General features: G+C 45.0%; 1 protein-coding gene across 1 annotated transcript in view; it reads right to left on the bottom strand.

The window, feature by feature from the left end:
• The window catches only part of LOC126106292 (zinc finger protein 570-like), a 154685-nt gene that overhangs the window by 63496 nt on the left and 69189 nt on the right, over positions 1–22000 (bottom strand). The gene's annotated exons all lie outside the window — the stretch shown is intronic.

Genomic DNA, 22000 nt, shown 5'->3' with positions numbered 1-22000 from the left:
AGTTAAAGAGGCATCTTGAGACCAAACATCCTAAATTAACGGGAAAAGCAAAAGATATTTTTGTCAGAAAACTGTTTTACTATCTACCCCGAAGAACTTAGATAGAACGACGAAAGTGAAGTGTAAGGCTCTTTTAGTCTCTTACCAGGTTTCTCATAGAATTGCTAAATGCAAGAAACCACACACGGTTACAAAAACTCAAGTTTTACCACCAGTGATTGATTTAGGATCAACAATGTTTGGCGAATTATTTGCTCAACAGTTGAAGAGTACTCCTGTCTTTAATGACAGTGCGTAGAAGAATTTTAGACATTTCTGACGATTTACTCGAGCAATTAATCGATAAATCGCGTAACAAATATTTTCCACTTTAAAAGGACGAAGCAACTGACATTCATAAAGATGCTCATATGATTGCTTGTGTTCGTGTTGGTTTCGTTGATGAATTTAACATTCGAGAGGAATTTGTTTTCTGTGAGCCGATACAGAAAATAGCTTCAGCTGAAAGCCTTTTTGACATGCTCAATACTTTTTAAATTCATACACGGTACATTATAGAATAAGTGCATTGGAGTATGCACAGACGGAGCTCCGTTATGTCTGGAATTCATGATGGATTACCAAGTTTATTTTTTTAAAGTGATTCAATATATTCATCCTGTCCCAACGTTATGAGCAAATATGACTAATTTAAATCGCCTGCACTGTTACAGTTACATAATTGACTGTAGATAGGAGGGTACATTAGAGGTTCCACTGTTCGTGTTATTTCAAGATTGCACTTGTTACTCTGAAACGTACTCTTTTCTACTACATTATTTCCCCACTTTTCGGGTATATGATGCTGATCTTCAGAAATCTTTGTCTTTGTCATCGCAGGAAGTTGTATGTCTTCTTACAAGACTAGATGCCCTTGACAATCACTATAAGTTGTTGTTCTAGAGGGTTTTTAAAGTGATTTTGAATTATACCGTGACTGACTGGCAGATCTTAAAGGATTTAGACTTCTGCTGATTCCCTGACTAGGGACTCGGTTATTTGCTACACCTAACGAAGAAGTCGTCATCATCATCATCATCATCATCATTATTATTTAAGACTGATTATGCCTTTCAGCGTTCAGTCTGGAGCTTAGTCCCCTTATAAAATTCCTCCATGATCCACTATTCAGTGCTAACATTGGTGCCTCTTCCGATGTTAAGCCTATTACTTTAAAATCATTCTTAACCGAATCCAGGTACCTTCTCCTTGGTCTGCCCCGACTCCTCCTACCCTCTACTGCTGAACCCGTGAGTCTCTTGGGTAACCTTGTTCCTCCCATGCGTGTAACATCTAAGCCTGTTCGCCCTGACAGCTACATCTGTAGAGTTCATTCCCAGTTTTTCTTTGATTTCCTCATTGTGGACACCCTCCTGCCATTGTTCCCATCTCCTAGTACCAGCAATTATCCTAGCTACTTTCATATCCGTAACCTCAAACTTATTGATAAAGGTAACCTGTATCCACCCAGCTTTCGCTCCCATACAACAAAGTTGGTCGAAAGATTGAACGGTGCACAGATTATTTAGTCTTGGTACTGACTTCCTTCTTGCAGAAGAGAGTAGATCGTAGCTGAGCGCTCACTGCATTAGCTTTGCTACACCTCGCTTCCAGTTCTTTCACTATGTTGCCATCCAGTGAGAATATACATCCTAAGTACTTGAAACTGTCCACCTGTTCTAACTTTGTTCCTCCTATTTGGCACTCAATCCGTTTATATCTCTTTCCCACTGACATTACTTTCGTTTTGGAGATGCTAATCTTCATACCATAGTCCTTACATTTCTGATCTAGCTCTGAAATATTACTTTGCAAACTTTCAATCGAATCTGCCATCACAACTAAGTCATCCACATATGCGAGACTGCTTATTTTGTGTTCACATATTTTAATCTCACCCAGCCAGTCTATTGTTTTCAACATATGATCCATAAATAATATGAACAACAGTGGAGACAGGTTGCAGCCTTGTCTTACCCTTGAAACTACTCTGAACCATGAACTCAATTTACCGTCAACTAACTGCTACCTGACTATCTATGTAAAGACCTTTAATTGCTTGCAAAAGTTTGCCTCCTATTCCATAATCTTGTAGAACAGACAATAACTTCCTCCTAGGAACCCGGTCATATGCCTTTTCTAGATTTATAAAGCATAGATACAGTTCTCTGTTCCACTCGTAACACTTCTCCATTATTTGCCGTAAGCTAAAGATCTGGTCCTGACAACCTCTAAGAGGCCTAAACCCACACTGATTTTCATCCAGTTTGTCAACTAATACTCGCACTTTCCTTTCAACAATACCCGAGAAGATTTTACCCACAACGCTGATTAAAGAGATACCTCTGTAGTTGTTACAATCTTTTCTGTTTCCATGTTTAAAGATTGATGTGATTACTTCTTTCGTCCAGTCTGATGGAACCTGTGCCGACTCCCACGCCATTTCAATTATCCTGTGTAGCCATTTAAGACCTGACATTCCACTGTATTTGATGAGTTCCGACTTAATTTCATCCACCCCAGCCGCTTTATTGCACTGCAATCTATTGACCATTTTTTCCACTTCCTCAAATGTGATCCTATTTCCATCATCATTCCTATCCCATTGTAAATTGAAATCTGAAAGTATTTTCACCTACATTGAGCAACTCTTCAAAATATTCGTTCCATCTGCCCAAGGCATCAACAGGATTCACCAGGAGTTTTCCTGACCTGTCCAAAATACTTGTCATTTCCTTCTTACCTCCCTTTCGAAGGCTACTAATTACACTCCAGAATGGTTTTCCAACCTGTTTCCAAAGTCTTCCCAAGATTTCTTCTTGGATGCTGCAATTTTCTGTTTGGCTTTGTTTCTTTCTTCAACATAACTTTCTCTGTCTACCTGAGTTCTCGTATGTAGCCATTTTTGATACACCTTTTTCCTTTTACAAGCTGCCTTGACTATGTCATTCCACCAAGCTGTTTGCTTCATCTTACTTTTACACACTACTGTTCCAAGACATTCTTTAGCCACGAAGAAGTGCATAGTGAAAAACGAAACGTTTTTTTGTGGGTCCCACCACATACAATTTCATCCCTGAACTGGACGGCTGGGTTGTCCGGTCGGAGGCGCTGAAGACAGGTGTTAACCTAAACAAGGCACCTCTGCTGGTCCGTGGTTCCAGTGACACACTTGTGCCAGGTAAGTACGAGGTTGCTGGCTCCCACTCGCGCGAACTCAGAACTCAGCAGTCTTCTTTGCCTTAGAATGCTGAGCAGGAGGTCCCCACTCCAGCAATAGAGAAGTAACGACAGTCAGCCCTGCGCCCACCAAATGCCGTAACAATTTTTATACCAAAAAAGACAAATTACGTTCCCTCGCAGTGACACAGTTCCGACAGTTTCGTGATGGTTACGGAACTCCGTCATTCAGTACTGGCCGCTTGGCACTAACCCTGGAGAGGCTGCAGAACACACACGCTACCCGGTCCGGTGCTCATTAAACTGCGGTCAGTGAGCTGCATGCGGCCGGAACTGAGTTAGCGCCCCGCAGTTACCAGCCGTATTTTATAATATGTCCGCATTGTTATTAAAATAGCATTGATCGCTTTTTCCATTTTCTATAACAACGTCATATTTCAAAGCAATACAAATTTTACGAATAAAAATTACTCGTTCTTTAAAATAGGTTTATTAAAAAAAACGAAAAACTTTAGCACTGCTGCTATGGCTAAGGCCGGTATTACACTATCGTATTTCTTACACAAAGAAATACGATCAAATATTCGTCGTATTTCTTTGACAAAGATCTTTGACGTGGCGCTGAAAAGCGCTATTACACGGTCGTCATATTTTTCATCAAATTTCAGGTTGGCGGACAGCAACTTGTTATGCGCTGCATTTGCTACTACCACAATTGCACTGTGTGCGTACTTGGAATAAAAGCGGCGGGAAAAATGGGAACACACTTGGATGAAGTCATCGAGATAGTAAAAGCATTCAGCAAAATTTGTTACGAGAGCTGCTAGTGGATGACGTCAAGTCTTGTATATAAATTAATTACGAATAGATGAAAGTGTATTTCAGTATAAGCTCAGTAAAGTGGCTTCTCATATTACAAAACAGAATACTCTCTTCAGAAATGCTGTATGTGCAGAAGACAGGTAAACTGTGAACTGGGATTTCTTGATACAGGAGAGAGCTACTCTAGTTTACAACATAGCCCTGAAATATCACACTAACCAAATTCTTATTTTTGAATACCTTAGTAAATGGAATTAGTGTTCCAACAACTGAAAAATTAAAAAAAAGTACGAAACAGATGACCGCTTTTTAACTTGTGATGTACAGGGTTCAAATGGCTCTGAGCACTATGGGACTTAACATCTATGGTCATCAGTCCCCTAGAACTTAGAACTACTTAAACCTAACTAACGTAAGGACAGCACACAACACCCAGCCACCACGAGGCAGAGAAAATCCCTGACCCCGCCGGGAATCGAACCCGGGAACCCGGGCGTGGGAAGCGAGAACGCTACCGCACGACCACGAGATGCGGGCAGTACAGTAAAGTCTTAACTTATTTTTCTACGTAATCGCCAATACGATTGAGGCAATTGTCACACTGTGACACAAGCTTTTCGATGCCTTCCTTGAAGAATGTTGCCGCCAGTGAGAACAGGTAAGTCTTGACGGCGTCCTGAAGTTCTTCGTTAGTAGCGAAGCGCTGCTCACCTAACCGTGACTTCAGTTCTCGGAACAGGTGATAATCACTTGGTGCTAGGTCCGGGCTGTACGATGGATGTTCAAAAACTTCCCATTTAAACTTTTTGAGGAGGTCTTTTGTCATGTTGGCACTGTGTGGTCGGGCGTTGTCACGGACCAAAACAATGCCAGACGAAAGCATTCCTCTGCGTTTGTTTTGAATGGCTCTGCGGAGACGATGTAAAGTTTCACAATAAACTTCCTCGGTTATCGTCGTAGCTTGCTCCATGAAGTCCACCAGCAGCACTCCTTTATGGTCCCAAAACACAGTGGCCATTGTTTTTCTTTTCGTCAGTGAATGTTTGAACTTTTTTGGCTTGCTTGGGGAAGCTGAGTGCATCCACTGCTTTGATTGTTCCTTTGTTTCAGGATTGTCATAGAGGACCCACGTTTCATCGCCAGTAACAATCGACTTTAAAAAAACGTTTCCCTCATTGGCATAACATGTGAGAAACGATAATGCTGACGCCATCCTTTGCGTTTTGTGGTCGGTACTCAGCATTTTTGGGATCCAACGTGCACACAATATCCGATAGCCTAGGCCTTGAGTCACAATTGTGTACAAAACAGATCTTGAAATGTCTGGAAATTCATCAGACACTTCGTTAATTGTAAACCTTCGTTTGCATCTCACCGCCTGATCAACACGCTCAACGAGGCCTACAGTGGCGACTGACTTGCGACCTTGTCCACCTTCATCATGGACGTCTGTTCGTCCCCCTTTAAATTTTCGACACCATTCTCGAACACTACCATCACTCATAACGTCGTTACCATACACGTTGCTCATTCTGTGATGGATTTCCGCAGCACTACATCCTTCTGCTTGCAGAAAACGGATTACACTTCGTAACTCACATTTGGCGGGAGCATCGAGCATAGTTGCCATGTTTATAAGGACGTAGCTCGGCTACGACTGACACCAGCAGCTGAAAACGGCAGAGGTTGTGGTGGGGGGAGCTGCGCAATCGCATGACGCGCAGGTCCGGCCCCTCCCTACCTCTTACTTGCTTAGATGGACGATCGGAGGTTGTAAAAAAAACAGCCCTCGTACAATACACCCGTCCCTGTCATAAAACACACAGCCACATCAGTTTTCAACGTTAGACTTGGACCAGGTCTTCCGGTCTCAACAGCAGTCCCAAGTTTCCACACTGTGCAAAACTACGAAGGACGGCAAGGAGGAATGCTACAATTACACAGGTAATCGTAAACAAGCGAGTTCAAATAAGTGCTCACTCACGGAGTGAAGTAGACAATGTCTCTATAGCATTAGTCAGTTTACAAATTGTTGTGACTGACAATTCGCAATTTTTCACAAACACAACTTTTATTTATGTAAGTTTACAAGATTGATGACTGAACAACAAAAGAATGGTAACAATAACGATGCCATTAAAAGTCTCCAAATTGAGGCAAACAAAACTTCACTTCTAATTTTCCACAAAGTTTCGTGGTAACACACACACACACACACACACACACACACACACACACACACACACACAGTCCATGAGGTGGACGTCCGGAGTGAACTGAACTTCGGGGCTGATTCTAACTCCTAAATAGCTGTCTCCAGCCAATCAGGTTTTGGCGTAGTGATACTTCCTGCAGGCAGTGGCTCAAGCTCCCCCTGCAGGAAGTAGTGCTCGGAATGTATGTTTCCATTATCTTGTATGTAAATAGCCGGTGTTTACCACGGTGCTTTTGGTACGCCTCGGACATAGACAGGTCCTCTGTGCTGTAATATGCGTTGCCAGCACTCAGGGGCTACATTGGCTCCAGCATAGCACAAGCCTTTTTCAGTTCATTCTGGTCACAGTCGAGCATCGGTCCAGCTGCCAGAAGCGTGGTCGTGTCGGCAGTGCCTGTGCTTCTTGTGCTAGCCGCAAAGCCAATAAGCCACAAAACAGTGCATAGAATTATACACTACTGGCCGTTAAAATTGCTACACCACGAATATGACGTGTTCCAGACGCGACATTTAATCGACAGGAAGAAGATGTTGTGATACATAAAATGATTAGCTTTTCAGAGCATTCACACAAGGTTGGCGCCGGTAGCGACACCTACAACGTGCTGACAAGAGGAAAGTTTCCAACCGATTTCTCATACGCAAACAGCAGTTGACCAGCGTTGCCTGGTGAAACGTTGTTGTGATGCGTCATGTAAGGAGGAGAAATACGTACCATCACGTTTCTGACTTTGATAAAGATAGGATTGCGGTTTATCATATCGCAACACTGCTGCTCACGTTGGTCGAGATCCAAAGACAGAATATGGAATCGGTGGGTTCAGGAGGGTAATACGGAACGCCGTGCTGGATCCCAATGGCCTCGTATCACTAGCAGTTGAGATGACAGGCATCTTATACGCACGGCTGTAATGGATCGTGCAGCCACGTCTCGATCCCTGAGTCAGCAGATGAGGACGTTTGCAAGGCAAGAACCATCTGCACGAACAGTGCGACAACGTTTGCAGCAGCATGGACTATCAGCTCGGAGACCACGGCTGTGGTTACCCTTGATGCTGCATCACAGACAGGAGCGCCAGTGATGATGTACTCAATGACGAACCTGGGTGCACGAATGGCAAAACGTCACTCTTTCGGATGAATCCAGGTTCTGTTTACAGCATCATGATGGTCGCATCCGTGTTTCGCGACATTGCAGTGAACGCACATTGGAAACGTGCATTTGTCATCGCCATACTGGCGTATCACCCGGCGTGATGGTATGGGGTGCCATTGCTTACACGTCTCGGTCACCTATTGTTCGCATTGACGGCACTTCGAACAGTGGACGTTACATTTCAGATGTATTACGACCTGTCGCTTTACCCTTCATTCAATCCCTGCGAAACCCTACATTTCAGCAGGATAATGCACGACCGTATATTGCAAGTCCTGTACGGGCCTTTCTCGATACGGAAAATGTTCGACTGCTACCCTGGCCAGCACATTCTCCAGATCTCTCACCAATTGAAAGAGTCTGGTCAATGGTGGCCGAGCAACTGGCTCGTCACAATACGCCAGTCACTACTCTTGATGAACTGTGGTATCGTGTTGAAGCTGCATAGGCAGCTGTACCTGTACACGCCATCCAAGCTCTGTTTGACTCAGTGCCCAGGCATATCAAGCCCGTTATTATGGTCAGCAGTGGTTGTTCTGGGTAGTGATTTCTCAGGATCTATGCACACAGATTGCGTGAAAATGTAATCACATGTCAGTTCTAGTATAATATATTTGTCCAATGAATACCCGTTTATCATCTGCATTTGTTCTTGGTGTGGCAATTTTAATGGCCAGTAGTGTAATTTTAGTTATCCCAGAAACAGGCAAAAGACGAAAATTGGGCGTGAATAAGTAATGCAACACTTTTTTTGTGATAGCAGGTTAGTTTTATTCACGAACCTAATACATCACATTGTTCTCGACTCTTTTGGTTATATTACCCCATTTTTCAGCATAATCTCCGTTCAATGAGATGGCCTTGCGCCTTACTGGGAAGGCCTGTACGCCAGCGTGGTACCTTTCCACTCGTCGACGTCGGAGCCAGCGTCTTGCTACATCAGTAACTCCCCCATCACTCGCTCACTGCTTTCCTCGGAGTGCATATTTCATTCGACCAAACAGATGGAAGTCGGAAGATGCGAGATCCCGGCTGTAGGGTCGAGGGGGAGAACATCCAATGAAGTTCTGTGAGCTCCGCTCAGGTGCGCAGACTTGTGTGAGGTCTTGCGATGTCGGGGAGAAGGCGAAGTTCGTTTGTATTTTTGTGGCGACGAACACGCTGAAGCCGTTTCTTGTTTCCTACAGGTAGCAAAATACACTTCAGAGTTGATCGTTGCACCATGAGGAAGGACATCATAATAACCCCTTCGGAGTCCCAGAAGACCGTCGCCATGACTTTACCAGCTGAGGGTGCGGCTTTGAATTATTTCTTCGGAGCACAGGTCGTGTCGCGCCACTCCATAAAATGTCGTTTTATTTCCGGTTCTAAGTGATGAACCAATGTCTCGTCGTCTGTGACGGCGCTGGATAAAAAATTGTCACCATCGGCCTCTTAACGCGCAAGTAATTCCGCAGAGATGATCCACTGTTGCTCTTTATGGTCTTCTATTACGGCGAGAAACCCACCTGGCGGACGAGTTTGACAGCACTACCTACAGAGCAGCGAGGTGTTCGATTGTGATGCATCGATCACCTCGAATGGGAGTGTCCGCACGTTCCAACACTGCACAGCTCACAGCTGTGCTCGGACAGCACGCGAGAGATCGAACACATTTGCGTGACCGTGTTGCGATAATGACAGACGCCGTGCTATTGTCACTACCACGTACTGTAGACATTTTGTAAGCACCAATGAATTTATGTGATGCTCTGTTTCCCGCTGTAAGAAACTCAGTGGCAGCTCTCTGCTTCGAACGCAAATCCGTTACAGGCGCCATTTTGCAGCCTACGTACAGCGCCGCCGCCACCAATCGGAACTTCATGAAATTATAGGGGCTCAAGCGGGAGTATTCCGCCATGTCCCACAGCAAATTCGGCATTTTTTTCAACCGAAACAGGGCGAAAAAAAATGTGTTACGTATCGAGCGTCCCTCGCACTTACAAATCTTACAAAAAAGAATATTATTTTAAGGGGATGCACGGGGTTCTGCAAACTTAGTGAATATAACTCTTGGCTCACCTTTATCACAACTATTTACTTAGAAGTTTATGCCGTACACTGACGAGCCACGGCATTATGGCCGCATGCTTAATAATGTGTTGGTCCACCATTGCAATGCAATAAACCAGCAGTCCTGCGCAACACGTCTTCTACACGTCCTTGGTAGATTTCCGAAGGTGTGTGGTACCAGTCGTCTACATACAGGTCACGAAATTCCTGTAAATTACGAGTGAGCTATTTCTGAGCAATGAGTTGGAGTTCGACAGTGTCCCTGAAACACTGGCTGACAAAAAAAAAAAAAAAAAAAAAAAAAAAGTGAAACACCCCAAAGGGGAGCAGTAAACGAAACGAAACGTCATGGGATTATAGGGTATGTGTTGTCATTTCAGTAAATACTATATCGAGTCAATTTACACAGATATGGCAGTATGACCCCACTTATTTGTATGAAGTTGCACCCGTTATGGCATGGATGCATCCACGGATTCAGTTGGAAACGGCCTCAAAGCCGCTGCATGTTAAAACTGAAGTAAGCTGACCAATGACTGATGTAACTGGTCCTCGGTATCCTGGATACTCACACTGCGATGGGGTTGACATCCGAGCTGGTCCCAAACAGGTCCTCTTGCGGGCAAATCTGTACATATACTCATGCTCACAAATTAAGGTTAATTGCAGAATGTGGTGCCACACAACGTGGCACTACACAAAACTGGCGCTAACAGCATAGGCACATAGGGAAAACACACGACACAGATCTGTATGTCCACGCTATTGGTGATAAGTTGAGAAAACCGTACCGAAACACACATGCTACAAAACGTCGCTGTTTCTTGTGCATGTATCCTGACATCAATGTGGGACATGATCACCATGCACACGTACACAGGCCGCACAACGGGTTGGCATACTCCGGATCAGGTGGTCGAGCTGCTGTTGGGGTATAGCCTCTCATTCTTGCACCAGTGCCTGTCGGAGCTCCTGAAGTGTTGTAGGGGTTTGAAGACGTGCAGCGATACGTCGACCGAGAGGATCCCAGATGTGCTTGATGGGGTTTAAGGTCTGGAGAACAGGCAGGCCACTCCACTCATCTGACATCTTCCGTTTCAAGGTACTCCTCCACGACAGCAGCTCGGTGGGGTCGCGCATTTTCATCCATCAGGAGGAAGATGGGACCTATTGCACCCCTGAAAATGCGGACATACTGGTGCAAAAAATGACGTCCCGATACACCTAACCTGTTACATTTCCTCTGACAAAGACATGCAGGGGTGTACGTGCACCAATCATAATCCACCACACACCATCATACTACGACCTCCATACAGGTCCCTTTCAAGGACATTAAGGGGTTGGTATCTCGTTCCTGCTTTACGCCAGATGAAAACCCGGCGAGAATCACTGTTCAGACTATACTTGGAGTCGTCCATGAACATAACCTGAGACCACTGTTCCTATGACCATGTACTGTGTTCTTGACACGAGGCTTTACAGGCTCTCCTGTGACCAGGGGTCAGTGGAATGCACCATGTAGGTCTCCGGGCGAATAAAATAAGTCTGTTCAGCCGTCTGTACACTGTGTGTCTGGAGACAACTGTTCCAGTGGCTGTGGTAAGGTCTCGAGCAAGGCTACCTGCAGTACTCCATGGCCGTCTGCGGGCACTGATGGTGAGATATCACTCTTCTTGTGGTGTTGTACACTGAACGTCCCATAGGCTTCCTGTCTGCTGGAATAGTTGCCATAATCTTGACCTACGGCCTGCTGTGTTTGACCAGCCTCCAGTCGCCATAGTATTCTACTCCTCATAACGTCATCAATGTGTGCTCTTTGAGCCATTTTCAACACGCAGTCACCATTAACAAGTATGAAAACTTTCTGCACACTTATTCACTGCACCGCACTCTGACATGCACCAACACACCTCTGCGTATGTGGACTGCTGCCAGCGCCACCGTGCGATGACCGCAGGTCAAATGCACCGCATGATCACACCCCGAGGTGGTTTAAACCCGCAAACCACCCACCAGAGCATTGTTTCACCATGTATCAGCATTATCCTTAATTTATGAGCATGAGCGTATTACTGCCCATAGGAGTACCTGACGGTACAGACAGTTACAGAGACACATCTCATGTGTGGATGAGCATTGATCTATATGAAAATGGCATCGCATGAGAAGTGACAGATGAGGGGCAGGATGTCTGAAGTATCATTGTGGCATCACATTTCGCTCACTCACTGCTTGTCATGACTTCAATAATACCCAGAACTCTCCACACGATGACGCCAAGAGCAAAGCTGCTGTGTCTCTCCAAAACACTAGAAGAAAGAGCTCTTTCCCCAGGTTGATGCCACACTCGAGGACGATGGTCATCCATAGTAGTGCAAGGCCACAATTAATTGCTAAACACAAAGCAGGGCCATTCATCACAGCAGTCAATACTTCCCTGCCATGGTATCATTCCAAAAGCACCCACTTAGTTGTGGTTGCAGGCACAGATGTGCTGGATGCACAAAACAGCAATCCTCCTTTGTCGTGGTCAGATGTGGTCGACCAGAACCATGATGATGAGTATGCCGACCCTCACGTTCTCATATAGTCCTAACATCAGGCCACTGTCACTTCAGAATGCTTCACGAATCTGAATATTGCACGACTCTACCAGTCATCTTAATGGAGTCCCACAATGAGGCCCTGTTCAAATTCTGTCAGGTGCTGACAGCGTTTCTCCACACATGTACACAGCATCTCCATATTCTTCACAATGGTCACAGAACATCTGACACTTATTTGCTCTGCCAGCCTGGTAACGACACTAAATACGAACAACACTAATGTATTCTGGTGGTCACTCCACCTGCACACGCCTTACATGCCCACAATGCCACAAGGCAACATTCAACCAGGCAGCAGGAGTGGTCTTAATGTTTTGGCTCATTGGTGTATAGTGAACACGAACTGCAATCCCTTTTTTTGTGTCATCAGTCTTCTCACCGGTTTGATGCGACCCACCACTAACTACTCTCCTGTGCCAGTTTCGTCATCTCAGGGTAGCACTTGCAACGTACGTCTTCAATTTATTTGGTTTTCTATGACCTGGAAAAAGCCTTTGTTTCAGTGCCTAGATATGCCATGTGGCAGGTACTAAGATACTTTGGATGTTCTGAGCAGTATGAGGATCTGGTTCAAGCTATACATGATGGCATCTCTGGACAGGATTTTCATGGTAACACTGCACTGCATTTGTTTCCAGTCACTCAGAGTTTGAAACGCGGCTGTGTTCTTGCTCCAGCCCTCTTTGCTCTGTACATGGCTGCACAAATAATGTGCAAACAACCACGGCACGGAGAATAAATTTCGTTTTGATGGAAGTCTCTTCATTCTGGCAAAGCTTCATTCGCAAGTATGTACCCAGGTTACAGAACTGCGGTACGGCAATGACACTGCATATACTGCTCTAACACCAGCGGAGTTACAATTGTCAGTCAACTGCTTTAAAACTGCATGTGATCGCTTTGGTCTTATCGTCAATGCGGGGAAAAAAGAAGGTACTCGCACAACCTACCCCAGGATTAACTCTCCCACAGTTGAATATCTCTATCCTAGACACAGCACTGGAGAAGGCTAGGTATTTTTCATATCTCGGAAGCATGTTGTCTATATGGCGTAACTGCGAACAAAATGTTGATAAAAGAATGGGGGCTTCCCATGCACCATTTGGGCGGTTAACACACAGAATCTTCAAGAATAAAGACCTAAAGCTGCACACGAAACTCATGATGTGCAGACCTATTGTCATTTCTATGCTCCTGTAGGGCTGTGAAACTTCGACACACTACCGCCACGATATCAGGAAACTTTAACACTTCCACCAACAAATTGCCAGATACATCTTGAACATTAATTGGGAAGACCTTGTGACCCACGTTGCGATTCTTGAGAAAGCGCATCTAAGCAGCATTGAGGCAACCATCATCGCTCATCAGCTGAGATGCTTAGGCCACGTTCATCGCATGAGTAATAGGAGGCTTCCCCGCCAAATTCTTTACGGTGAACTCCGCTCTGGCAGTAGGCCTCACGGAGCCCCTCTGAAGCACTTAAAGGACCGGATAAAATACACCGTGAAGACAGCTGGCCTAAACATACAAACATGGGAAGAATGGGCTGCGGACCGCTTACTGTGGAGGAACACTAAATCCACCGCTGACAACTTCTTTGAAGGAGAACGCTGCAGATATGAGGCGGCCAAGCGACAAGCAAGCAAGCAAGCTCTGTCAGTTACAACCTCACCATCCTCTATCTGTTCTGTGCGATGTATGTGGATGCGCGTTACTGGAAACACATCCATAAGCTGAACTGAAAAGCTCATAATACGAAGGAAGAAGCTGTGCATACTCGGAATCGAGTTGCCGCCGGCGACGACGACAATGGCTGGATGTATTCCAGTCTCAATCTTGGCTCTGAGCACTATGAGACTTAACATCTGAGGTCATCAGTCCCCTAGAACTTAGAACTACTTAAACCTAACTAACCTAAGGACATCACACACACCCATGCCCGAGGCACGATTCGAACCTGCGACCGTAGCGGTCGCGCGGTTCCAGACTGTAGCGCCTAGAACCGCTCGGCCACCCCGGCCGGCAGTCTCAATCTTCCTCAACAATTTTTGTCCTCTTCAGCTCCCTCTAATACCACGGAAGTTATTCCGTGATGTCGTTAACAGATGTGCTACCACCACGTCTCTTCTTCTTGTCAAGTGTTTTGCATATATTCCGATTCTGCAGAGAACCGCCTCTTTCCCTACATTACCAGTCCAACAAACTTTCAACATTCTTCTGCATCACCACATCTCAAACGCTTTAGTTTTCTTCTGTTCCGGACTTCTATAGTCCACGTTTCACTACAATGCTGTGCTCCAAACGTACATTCTTAAGAATTTCTTCCTCAAATTAAGGTCTATGTTTGATAACAGTTGACTTCTCTGGCCAGGAATGCCCTTTTCGCCAGTGGCAGTCTGCTTATGATGTCCTTCGTGCTCTGTGCATCACGGGTTATTTTGCTGCCTTCGTCTTCATGACCATCAGTCCTGATGTTAAGTTTCTCGCTGTTCTCATTCCTGCCACTTTTCATTACTTTCGTCTTTCTTCGATTTACTCTCATTCATATTCTGTGCTCATTAGACAGTTCATTCCATTCTGTACACCCTGTAATTCTTCTTACGTTCACACAGGAGAGCAATGCCATTAGCGAATCTTATCATTTATAATCATTGATATCCTTTCATCTTGAATTTTAATTCTTCTCTTGAACCTTCTCTTTATTTCCATCATTGCTTCTTCGATGTATAGCCTGAAATGTAGGGGCGAATAATTACATCTCTGTCTTACACCCTTTTTAACCCGAGCACTTCGTTCTTGGTCTCACTATTATGGTTCCCTCTCGGTTCTTGTACATACTGTATATTACTCGTCCTGCCCTATAGCTTACCTCTATTTTTCTCAGAATTTCGAACACCTTACACTATCTGACATTGTCGAATGCTTTTTCTAGTCGACAAATCCTGTGAACGTGTCTTGATTTTTCGTTAATCTTGCTTCCATTATCATCCGCAACGTCTAAACTGCCTCTCTGGTTCCTTTATCTTCCCTAAAGCCGAACTGATCGTCATCTAATGCATCCTCAATTTTCTTTTTCATTCTTCTGTATATTACTATTGTCAGCAACATGGATGCATTAGCTGTTAAGCTGATTTTGTGAAGTCATTTCTTCGGAGCTTCTCTTTATCGCATGATCTACAGCCTTGGCGATCTTCAAGCATAACTCTTTATTTTTTATTACTTCCGTATCCTACTTCTTTGTGCTTGTTCTTTCCTGATTAGTCTCTTTAACCTTTAGCCTATTCTTCATAACTACTAAATTGTGATCTGAGTCTACAACTGAAATCTCCTCGTATGTCCCAACTTTTCCAAGTATACATCGTCCTCTTGTGAATCTTGACCAGTATATTCGCTATTACTAGCTGAAATTTACAGCAGGACCCTATTAGTCTTCCTCCTCTCTCATTCCTAGTACCAATCACATACAGTCGTGTAACTCTTTCTTTCCTCTACAATCGCATTCTAGTCCCCCATGTCCATTAGATTTTCATCTCCCTTTACGTATGAATTATACGTTCGATATCTTCATATATTTTCTCTACCTCTTTATCTTCTGCTTGCGACGTCAGCGTGTACAGGATGGCAATTATTGAACTACATGAAAAAATGTAAATTAGTTACAAACTACGGCGTCCAGACATTTTATTTAGGTAACGTCACTACAGACATTCCGATTTAGGTGATGACAAGTTCAATATGCCTGCCATCCGTGACAATGATATGGCGCATGACTCGCTGAAGTGCCGGAACATCGATGCTCTCGATGACATTCGGAATGTCTGTTTTCAGCTCAGCAATGGTTTTGGGGTAATTTCTGTACACCTTGTCTTTAATATAGCCGCACAAAAAGGAGTCGCGTGCGTTCAGATCCGGAGAATATGGCGGCCATTTGAGGCCCATGCCAGTGGCCTCTGAGTACCCATAGCCGGAATGCGGTCCCGAAAGTGCTCCTCCAGGACATCAGACACTCTCCTGCTTCGATGACGTCGAGCTCCGTCATGCATGAACCTCATCTTGTCGAACTCAGGGTCACTTTTGATAATGGGGATGAAATCATCTTCCAAAGCCTTCACGTACCCTTCGGTACTCACTGTGCCATCAAAGAATATCGCATCGATTATTCCGTGACTGGACACTGGACACGTTGAGGGTGAAGAGAGCTCTCGATCGCGAAATGCGGATTCTCAGTCCCCCAAACGCGCCAATTTTGCTTACTGAAAGTGGGCTTCACTGCTAAACCAAACCATATTCACATCAAAGTCCCATTCGTCAGTTCTGTGTTGGAGAAACAGAACAGCTGTTCCATGGCCCTGGGGCTTAATGGCTGATGGGTTTGAATTTTGTATGGGAAGAGTTTGAGAGTAAATCGGAGAAAGACGAAGGTAATGAGAAGTAGTAGAAATGAGAACAGCGAGAAACTTAACATCAGGATTGATGGTCACGAAGTCAATGAAGTTAAGGAATTCTGCTACGTAGGCAGTAAAATAACCAATGACGGATGGAGCAAGGAGGACATCAAAAGCAGACTCGCTATGGCAAAAAAGGCATTTCTGGCCAAGAGAAGTCTACTAATATCAAACACCGGCCTTAATTTGAGGAAGAAATTTCTGAGGATGTACGTCTGGAGTACAGCATTGTATGGTAGTGAAACATGGACTGTGGGAAAACCGGAACTGAAGAGAATCGAAGCATTTGAGATGTGGTGCTATAGACGAATGTTGAAAATTAGGTGGACTAATAAGGTAAGGAATGAGGAGGTTCTACGCAGAATCGGAGAGGAAAGGAATATGTGGAAAACACTGATAAGGAGAAGGGACAGGATGATAGGACATCTGCTAAGACATGAGGGAATGACTTCCATGGTACTAGAGGGAGCTGTAGACAGAGATTGGAATACGTTAAGCAAATAATTGAGGACGTAGGTTGCAAGTGCTACTCTGAGATGAAGAGGTTAGCACAGGAAAGGAATTCGTGGCGGGCCGCATCAAACCAGTCAGTAGACTGATGAAAAAAGGGGGGGGGGGAGGGAAGAGATGAAAGTCTTCAATAACAATTTGTCACAGTGTCTGCCAATTGATTCCCATCTGTTGTGCAGCTCGCCCGATCGATTTCCTGGGGCTGGTTTGAAACATAGCGCGTATCTTCTCGATATTTTCAGGTGTTTTCAGCCTTTTTGGGCGACCGACATTGTCAACACTGACATCACGAACACTACCCGTTCTCTCAAACCTGCGAATCAACCAAGAACAAATGCAGATGATAAACGAGTATTCATTGGACAAATACATTATACTAGAACTGACATGTGATTACATTTTCACGCAATCTGTGTGCATAAATCCTGAGTAATCGGTACCCAGAACAACCACTTCTGGCCGTAATAACGGCCCTGATACGCCTGGGCATTCAGTCAAACTGAGCTTGGATAGGGTGTACAGGTACAGCTGCCCATGCAGCTTCAAAACGATACCACAGTTCATCAAGAGTAGTGACTGGCGTATTGTGACAAGCCAGTTGCTCGGCCACCATTGATCAGACGTTTGTCATTTGGTGAGAGATCTGGAGAATGTGCTGGCCAGGCCAGCAGTCGAACATTTTCTGCATCCAGAAAGGCCCGTACAGGACCTGCAGCATGCGGTCGTGCATTATCCTGCTGAAATGTAGGGTTTCGCAGGAATCGAATGAAGGGTAGAGCCACGGGTCGTAGTACATCTGAAATGAAACGTCCAGTGTTCAAAGTGCCGTCAATGCGAACAAGAGGTGACCGAGACGTGTAACCAATGGCACCCCATACCACCACGCCGGGCGATACGTCAGTATGGCGAAGACGAATACACGCTTCCAATGTGCGTTCACCGCGATGACACCAAACACGGATGCGACCATCATGATGCTGTAAACAGAATGACGTTTTGCCATTTGTGCACCCAGGTTCGTCGTTGAGTAGCGTGATGCAGCGTCAAGGGTAACCGCAACAGTGGTCTCCGAGCTGATAGTCAGTGTTGCTGCAAACGTCGTCGAACTGTTCGTGCAAATGGTTGTTTTCTTGCAAACGTCCCCATCTGTTGACTCAGGGATCGAGACGTGGCTGCACGATCCGTTACAGCCATGCGGATAAGATGCCTGTCATCTCGACTGCTAGTGATACGAGGCCGTTGGGATCCAGCACGGCGTTCCGTGTTACCCTCCTGAACCCCCGATTCCATAATCTGCTAACAGTCATTGGATCTCGACCAACGCGGGAAGCAATGTCGCCGTACGATAAACCGCAATCGCGATACGCTACAATCCGACCTTTATCAAAGTCGTAAACGTGATGGTACGCATTTCTCCTCCTTACACGAGGCATCGCAACCACCTTTCACCAGGCAACGCCAGTCAAATGCTGTTTGTGTATGAGAAATCGGTTGGAAACTTTCCTCATGTCAGCACGTTGTAGGTGTCGCCACCGGCGCCAACCTTGTCTGAATGCTCTGAGAAGTTAATCATTTGCATATCACAGCGTCTTCTTCGTGTCGGTTAAATTTCGCGCCTAGAGCACGTCATCTTCGTGGTGTAGCAATTTTAATGGCCAGTAGTGTATATTTCCCCATTTTGTCAGTGCCAAGCTATACCTCACACCCCCTATGACACAGCCGGGGCGGTACTTGAGCTCCACAGGAAGGAAACCTCGTCACACCCGTCTCATCTGGCTCCTGGGCATTTCCATCAGTACTTGTTCGCAAGGCAAACACCACCTTCACACTTTCTGAGGACTTTCTATGAAGTAAATACTCATATGTATGTAGATACATTTCTGAGCCTTCACCCTCAAGGACAAGTGGCGAATGTTTTATCAAGGTCATCCTTCAGGCACATATACACAGCTTCCATTGCATCTGGAAGTCGCAACAGGTTTAAATTTTAAACACGCCATTCAGCCAATGTCAGTATCACAGTTTACCCCTTGGAATTTGCAACACCCCCACCATTTTTCAGCGCTATGAAGAACAACTGGTCCGCAATACTCCTGCGTGTTGAAATTATTTTGATGTTATAGTTGTTATGGGTGCTATTTAATACGAACATCTGCACAATCTTCACATTTGTAATCGCCACATCACAGAACGCAGACTGAAATGCAATGTAAAGAAAAGTCAATCTGTGCAATATTTAGATTTTTTGGCCAGCAGAAAAGGAAATTTCGCCCCACAACCACTTGTACAAGCCACTGGTAGCGTGCTCCCTCCTCACAATCTGAAGAAACTGCAATACTTCACGGGCGAAGGTATCTGTTGTGATAGATTCATTGGCAATGTAGCGTAGGTTTTGTAGCCACTCAATGCACTTCAGAAGAAGGGAGCAAAATTCCTTTGCATATTCAAAGAAGTTTTTTGCGTGCAGTCGGTTATCATTTGCTACACTTCCACGATATTTTGACTTGCCATCTGCCAGTCATCCTCGGCTGAGCCATCAAAGAAAGACTTCCCCCGTACTGCAGCTTCTGAAACCCTGTCGTCTAAGTTCGTGTTTGCAGCCAAACTGATTACACCACATGATGGCCAACACTACGTGATTTCGAATTGTCAGCTGCCAAACCATGTATTCCCTATGGTATCGGTTATACAGACCCGTACAAGACGACGACTCAGGTCCCGAGCTAGCGGCACAAACCCACAACGAGGCAGTTGTCTACAAGATAATCAGCAATCGGATAACCGGTTGGCTGTGATTTGATGCAACTGCGCTGCATATCGCATCGAGTGTGTCACTACTGTGGCGTAATACTTGAACGCGGGACCAGGGTGATATAATGAAAATTTATTTTATAATTGTTTAATTAAAGTGATTTCGCTCATATAAGTTCATTTTAACGTAGTTTAATTAAACTAAGATTAAACTACGCTTTTGCTCATACACGTTTCTCTTGGTGAGGCGAAGACGGCTACTCTTCACGCGTGTACAAAGTACGCCGCACACCCGTTCGTGTAAAAAAAAAAAAAAAAAAAAAAAAAGTTTTGCATCGCGTCTTTACCGAGAGTTCCGGAACCTGAACAGAAAACTGGACTAGAGATCGACATAAACATCATTTACGCCCTTTTTATTGCTCATGAACACCACACATTGCATGTCGTACCACCATACAGCGAGACCTTCAGAGGTGGTGGTCCAGATTGCTGTACACACCGGTACCTCTAATAGTCAGTAGCACGTCCTCTCGCATTGATGCACGCCTGTATCGTCGCATACCCTCCACAAGTTCATCAAGGTACTGTTGGTCCATATTGTCCCACTCCTTAACGAAGATTCGGCGTAGATCCCTCAGAATGGTTGGTGGGTCACGTCGTCCATACACAGCCCTTTCCAATCTATCCCAGGCATGTTTGATGGGGTTCATGTCTGGAGAACATGCTAGCCACTCTAGTCGAGCTATGTCGTTATCCTGAAGGAAGTCATTCACAAGATATGCACGATGGGGGCGCGAATTCTCGTCCATGAAAGACGAATGCCTCGTCAATAAGCTGCCAATATGGTGGTTCCACTATTGGTCGGAGGATGGCATTCACGTATCGTACAGCCATTACGGCGCCTTCTGTGACCACCAACAGTGTACGTCAGCCCCACATAATGCCACCCCAAAACTCAGGGAACCTCCACCTTGCTGCACTCGCTGGACAATGTGTCTAAGGCGTTCAGCCTGACTGGAATGCCTCCAAATACATCTCCGACCATTGTCTAGTTGAAGGCATATGCGACATTCATCAGTGAAGAGATCGTGATGCCAGTCCTGAGTGGTCCATTTGGCATGTTGTTGGGCCCATCTGTACCATGCTGCATGGTGTCGTGGTTCCAAAGATGGACCTCGCCATGGACGACGAGAGTGAAGTTGCATATCATGCAACATATTGCGCACAGTTTGAGTCGTAACATGACGTCCTGTTGCTGCACGAAAAGCATTATTCAACATGATGGCATTGCCGTTAGGGTTCCTCCGGGCCATAATTGACAGCGGTCATCCCCTGCAGTAGTAGCCCTTGGGCGGCCTGAGCGAGGCATGTCATCGACAGTCCCTGCCTCTCTGTATCTCCTCCATGTCCGAAAAACATCACCTTGGTTCACTCCGAAACGCCAGGACACTTCCCTTGTTGAGAGCCCTTCCTGGCACAAAGTAACAATGTGCACATGATCGAACCGCAGTACTGACCGTCGTCTAGGCATGACTGAACAACAGACAACACGAGATGTGTACCTCCTTCCTGGTGGAATGACTGGAACTGGACGGCTGTTGGACGCCCTCCGTCTAACAGGTGCTGCTCAGGTTTAGTGACATCTCTGAACAGTCAAAGGGACTGTGCCTGTGATACAATATCCACACTCGACGTCTATCTTCAGGAGTTCTGGAAACTGGGCTGATGCAATACTTGTTTTGATGTGTGTATATTGTTTATCTTCATTTGATTTACAGATATCAGACAACTTCATACAGATATCTGACTGTTTCAATGTTTTTGGGCTGTAGATCAGTTTCCTGAAGAAGTCTAAGAAGTTTCTTCCATTTATTTTCCTCCATCTATACCACCAGGAACTTACAAATTATAAATACTGTGTACCTACTATCTACAATTAACATCTGCTGTCGAAGTGCGATAACCAAGTCAATACCAAATTTAGTGGTGTTGCCATGCATATCTCGCACTAATTCAGCTGATGCAAGTTTAGTGTTATACAACATAACGAGTTCATAAACTGGGTTCTCTTACTGAACTAAGATCAAACTGATATGCAATCAGTGACATTTAAATAAATGACCCTAAATTCAAAGCAAGCACCAACTCTTGACTCTAGGTGACTTTTATACAACAATGAAATGCCCCACACTGCCCACTGAACACAAGAATTACATGA

The sequence above is a fragment of the Schistocerca cancellata genome, chromosome 10 (assembly GCF_023864275.1).
Source record: "Schistocerca cancellata isolate TAMUIC-IGC-003103 chromosome 10, iqSchCanc2.1, whole genome shotgun sequence".
Classification (NCBI taxonomy): Eukaryota; Metazoa; Arthropoda; class Insecta; order Orthoptera; family Acrididae; genus Schistocerca; species Schistocerca cancellata.
This window is presented reverse-complemented; position numbering and strand designations above follow the sequence as displayed.